Genomic DNA, 6,231 nt, shown 5'->3' on the forward strand with positions numbered 1-6,231 from the left:
CTGATCAAAGCCAATGGCACATCGCGTGATCGTGTATGGCGCGATCACTCCCAAAGGAGTGGATGTTTCTCAGCTTTGTGGTGGTATGATTCATGAAGTGTCTTATGTTTTTTATGTGAGCGGATGATGTACAGTGGTAGGACATAATAAACATTTGTCGTTTCCGGACGGTGTGCAGTGGGATAAGGCCGCAGACAAACAAAACAGGAATGCCTTCTTCATTACAACTATTGAATGTGTGCAAAATGCCTGTTTTGGCAAAATGCACTGCATTTATGGTTGCGTCATGAATTGAGTCCATACCACAAACAGAATGGCTACCTCTCCAGCAGCCTATGACACAATCATTACTAAATCTAAATTAAATCAACATATCAAAAATAGAAAGATGCTAAATGAACATGATAAGTCAAATTAGTTCTGTTGTTAATGAGCAGCGAAACGTTATTATGTGTACACCTAGGATGCACTCCGCAATCTGCTTGCAGTCTGCAAGCATGTCGTGTGTGTATCTGTATGTTTTCAAGAGAGAGAGAGAGCATAAAATAAATGTTTTATTTATTATTGTTATCCAACAATTTGTCAGGCATACTGTGACATACATCAGGCACACACATTTGTTTCGGTCATTTTCTTTGTGCAACTCATGAGTGCTAAATTAGCTGGAAATGCTTTCAAATCTATTGTATACAAACTGCTTCAAGAAGTATGATTACCCTAATTTGTATTTACATGAGGTTTAAACATACCCATGACAAAGTCATACAAGGAAGAACACACCAGAGGTGGCAAGGAAGACAAGTATAAATAAGTACAATAAATAAAACAATTATGTATGAATTATACAGCATTGTATTTGGGAGATAGGGGAATGTGGTGAGGGGAAGTAGAACGAGTTTATTTATGAGAATTTCTGAACAGAGCACTTGTTTTGCAGACTAATAGTAACATTCAAGTACATGTGGGATGAAAGCATGCATGCAATGATTAAATGGCTTTTATAAGTTGTACACATTTGTTTCAAAACAAAACATAAACCCCAAAACAACGCTGGCTGACCGACACAAATATTTTTATCTCCACGCTTTTTGAAAAAAACCGCCTTGTAATCGGCTCCATCTGTCTGTCTGTCTGTCTGTCTGTCTGTCTGTCTGTCCCTCGGTCCATCATGCTATCTCCAGAACTACGGTTATGTAGAAAGTCACCAAACTTGGTACTTAAGATTACCGCATGGCACGAAGGTGCAAAAGCAGTATAATTTTGGCCCTGCCGCCTGTGGTGGGGGTCAAAAGGTCAAATATCAAAAAATGCAATGGCATGAACATTTAAAAAAGATTTTTGATGAAACTTTGTATCTGCAATTAATATTGAGAGACGCATTAAAAATGTAACCATTTTTTGGATTTGACCTCAGGTTCATGCCCCAGTGGTGGTGGGTCACAGGGGTCAAAACAGGGAAAAAAATTTAATTCAAAAATTGATATTGCGTCATTCCTGGTGGAACTTTCCACCATCTTTCAACTATTCTTTAGTTGGGAAGTGTGGGGACTTGTGATGGCACACCATCGACTTCTCTCTGGTATTCTCTGCAATCAAAGGTTTTCACATTTTTTTGCACTTCTTTGATTACTTTCTCATTGTTGCTTCAACGTCTCCCTGTGGCATGTCTGTTCAAGGATCCGAACAAGTCATTGGGTGCAATGCCGTGCTTAACATGTCAATGAGGGAGGAAATAAAAACGGATATCGTTTTTACGAGGATAGTTCAAGGTCGATGCAGAGGTTTTACTCAACAAAATCAAAAGGGACAGGGTACGGATGGTAAAAAAAAAATGGTAAAAAGGTAAAAGGTACAGGATGAAACTTCACTTATATCCAACATATTCCTCTGATATACAGACATAGTTGCCCTATCAACGTGTTCACGCTTTGATGCCATTTGTGTGGAAAACTTTGGGACGGGTACACAGCTAGTTCAGGACACTTGCTTTGACGTGTTCATGATCTATAAACTTAATTACACTCAGATATTCTTTCAATGATCCAAGTAAAGGAAAATCACAAAGTAACAAGTCTGGATTGCATAGAGGATGATTTTGTTGAACTTTCGAATCGATCTCTCATGCCGGTCACAGTGGTCACATTTGTTATGTGACCATGACCATTGTGGCAGAGAAAGGTGTCACACCCTTAGACAGCGTACCTGGGTTTTCATCTGTATATTGCTCATCTGACTACATTATGTAACAAGTCAATGTGGTACTTTGTATGGATAGTCTCCCCATGTTCAAGAAATTGTATGTGAACGAAATAGTTGAGGTCCCAAAAAGACGACTGCTATAAGCTTTCTGGTTGATGGTGCGGACAAACAACCTCTCCACTCCAAGCCTGTACTGCTGTGACTCTGGCATGAAATGGTCTCATCGTGTCTCACTCTTCTTCAACAAACCATCTCCCTCCATCCGGTTGTGTTTCAGGAGCTCTGTTGAAACGGCAAACAAGTCGAGTTGACATTTTAACAAACGTGAAGTACCCACCTGGCACGAACATTATTCAAGGGAAAATATTCTTCTTTTCACACTTTCAACACTGACCTCCAGTTAATGCATCCTCGAGACATCCTGACAGCATGTCCATCCATCACAGCCTCTTAACCCGAATCAAGTTATCAGTAGATACTAGGATTGCTGGTTTATATATGCAAAGGGAGCCATTAATATGTCATATAGTTCCATCAGAAACCACAATAATTTGTCATCATCAACCAATACTAATGAGGAAAAAAAGTTCCTGTGCATACATTTACACCTACATCATGTTGTTTGGTCATATCGATCGAATCGAATGACAATGTCAACCTGTGTGTGCATGACATGTCTCCAGAAGCTCGAGGAGAGGTGCGGTCAAAAATCGGTTAACAAAAGGCTTGATGGACGTCATTCCACATCGGTACCAAGGCCTGCTGCAGTTTTTCCAACACTGCCAGCTGGTTTCGAAGACCGCACATTTCTTGTTCCATTTCATCCCACACATGTTCTGTGGGAGAAAAATCAGGTGAAACAGCTGGCCAGGTAAGTGTGGGAATGTTCTGTTGTGCGATGAAGTCGGTGACCACTCGTGCGACGTAAGGGTGTGAATTATCCTGTTGGGGTCTGACGTGACGTTCATGAACCTGCAGGAATGGAAGGACATGAGGACGAAGAACTTCATCAAGGTACCGAATACTTGTGAAATTGCCATTAATGACGTTCAGTTGGGTTCTTTGATGTGTGATGATACCTCTCCACACCATCACGCTTCCACTGCCGAACGACGAACGTTGCACAACACATGCGTCAGCGTAACATTCCCCTTCCCGTCAAAAATTTGCGACAACGTCCATCACTACCATCAAGATGGAACCTCTACACATCTCTCAAGAGGATAGCAGCCCAATCTTGTCTCCTGAACCTCAGATATTGTGTACACCAAGCTAAGCGCGCATGTCGATGACGTGGAAAGAAAATCGGACGTACTGCTAGTTGTCGTGATCGGATGTTATGCTCGAGTTACCGATTCCTGATGGTTCTGGCACTGATTGGTCACAAGCTGGGGATACTGCGAGCTGTCAAACTTGCTGCCTGGAACCGATTCCTAAGGTGCACCAACCGGAAATGGTTATCCTGCCGACGTGACGTCGCACTTGGTCGCCCAGAACGTGGACAGTCTCTGACGTTGCCAGTTTGTTGATGACGTCCCCAGAGTGACCGTATGATGTTCCGATGAACACCGAAACGCCTAGCCACAGCGTCTTGTGCCATCCCTGTCTCAAGCAAGCCAATGGCAATAGCACAGAGACGTTCATCGGAAAAGCGTGGTTTCACCTTTACGAAGTTGAGATGTCAAGAAAAATGTTTTTTACATCTGGGACAGTTCACCTAGTCGTGCTGTGTTACAGTTCCCTCAGTACCGCAAGTCGCACTATCACGTCACTTGGTATCCGTGCATGACAATTTATGCGACTCGGGTCCATGACAGTATCATTTTGTGTAATTTTTTATGGTGCACAGGAAGTTTTTTTTCCATTAGTCTTCTTCTTCTTTCGGCTGCTCCCGTTAGGGGTCGCCACAGCGGATCATCCGTATGATCCGCAGAGTGATTTGGCACATGTTTTACGCCGGATGCCCTTCCTGACGCAACCCTGGTCGCCTCTTACGACACAGGGATATGGTACACCTATTTTAACCGGGGTATACACCGGCCCAGTACACTGGTACTCATTTTGCCGACCTCGGAAGGATGACAGGCTGAGTCAACCCCCTGGTGTAGAAATTCAGTGGCCCAACGGGGCTTGAACTCAGGACCTTTTGGATCCCAAGCCGCTGCCCTAACCACTGCGCCAACACCAGGCTCGTTTTTTTTTCATTAGTATATAAGGAAATACAAGGAACTAATGCAGGAAGAGGACATTTGGCCTATCATGCTTATGCTACATCGATACCGCGTTCATCCAATCAACATTTTATCGACTCAGTTTCGCTGGGAGTGAGGAAGGAGAAGAAGTGGGGTCTTCTGCACTTATTTTTGTCTTTACCCTTCGTTGTCTTATTCCACATTTCTACCATACTCCCTCGTAACCATCAACTTTCTAATGTAGAAAGCTTTGCCTCCTTCAGCTGCTCCTCGTAGTTGGGTCACAGTTTATCTTTGATTATTTTATTTTGAGGATTGCACATCTGCCACGTTTCAGAACCAGACAGAAACCTTAGCTATGATAATGACAACGTATAGCTTGAGCTTTCATCCATCCATCCGTTGAGACCATACTCTGTGCAGAGCGTTGGTGCTGCTTAACCAGTCTCCTTGGCCATTGGGCACAATCCTGGACGGGTTGCCACTCCGACGCAGGATACCAGCATGCTGGCACTCATTTTGCCGACCTCGGAAGGATGACAGGCCGAGTTAACCCCACCTTGTATTAATACAACAGCTGAGTGGGATTTGAACTCAGGTCCCTCGGATCCAAAGCCCACCACCCTAATCATTAAGCCAACACCAGGCATACACCAACAAGCAAGATAGCACAAGTGGAAATGCATCACCTATTGTGATTTTCAGTTGTATGCCATTAGATAAACAACTAAACTCATCCTGACCTATTGACTAAATGGGAATTTATTTCCTCTGCCACCAAAGGTGGACAGAGGTTATATTTTCAGCCTCGTCTGTCTGTATATATGTTTGTTTGTCTGTGAGCAGAATATCTCAAAAAGTTGTGGACGGAATCGGACGAAACTTGGTGGACAGGTTGGGTGTTTCACGACGACGACTTGATTCGATTTTGGTGAAGTACCAGATCCGGATACGAGAACTTTAAATTTTTTCGAGACGATTCTTCATCATTGAAAGAGGGGGCCAAAAACGATATGTGGCACTATATTTCAAAAAGTTGGGGACAGATTATGACGAGACTTGGTGGATGGGTTGGGGAGGCAACAAGAGCAAGCTGATTAGATTTTGGTTCAGGTCGGGATGCAGATCTGACCTATCGGTGGGATTCAAAACGTAAACTGTTCAGCCTGGTGGAGGTATGCACTCTGCTGTTTGCTGTTTCAGTTACCTCTGCCACGGAAGGTGAAAGAGGTTATGTTTTTGTGTGTGCGTGTGTGTGTGTATATATATATATATATATATATATATATATATATATATATATATATATATATATATATATATATATATATATATATATATATATATATGTGTGTGTGTGTGTGTGTGTGTGTGTGTGTGTGCAGGATATTTCAAAAAGACGTGGACACGTTCGGTGTGTGACAAGGACGAATTGATTCGATTTTGGTGAAGATCTGAATCTGGATCTGGATACGAGAATAATTTATTCTTTAAAGTGATTCTTCACCATTGAGAGATGGGGCCAAAAACGATATAGTACTGTATAGCGTGATATTTCAAAAATGTATTGGGCCCGAAATGTTCTTGTGGATCAGACAGTGGTATGCGCTTGACTGAGTGCCCTTCTAGTTTATTATGGAGCCACGAGAAAAGGGGGGGGGAGCTCAGACTGATGCATGAGGGGAAGGGGGGCACTTCCACCATGATTGCATACTCTTGCCACTTATTTCTCTGCCCAAATTGGAAATGTTTACAAGTCTTTGTTTGGTTCCTCCTGTGTTTCAATATCTGTGACTCTTCATGCAATGTTGTTGCTCAAATCTCAAAAGGAAATTTCATA

At 42.6% G+C, this 6,231-nt stretch overlaps 1 long non-coding RNA gene across 1 annotated transcript; it reads right to left on the bottom strand.

Annotated features, from left to right (window-relative positions):
- Positions 1–586: 586 nt before the first annotated feature.
- Positions 587–5,594, bottom strand: LOC147011672 (uncharacterized). The gene is made up of 3 exons (XR_015051825.1): positions 2,812–5,594; positions 2,594–2,686; positions 587–2,481 (listed from the first exon to the last, which is right to left on the bottom strand). It is a non-coding gene; the product is annotated as an uncharacterized LOC147011672 (long non-coding RNA).
- Positions 5,595–6,231: the final 637 nt, after the last annotated feature.

Source organism: Eptatretus burgeri, chromosome 15 (genome assembly GCF_056783735.1).
Source record: "Eptatretus burgeri isolate ZD-2024b chromosome 15, Ebu_testis_v1, whole genome shotgun sequence".
NCBI lineage: Eukaryota > Metazoa > Chordata > Myxini > Myxiniformes > Myxinidae > Eptatretus > Eptatretus burgeri.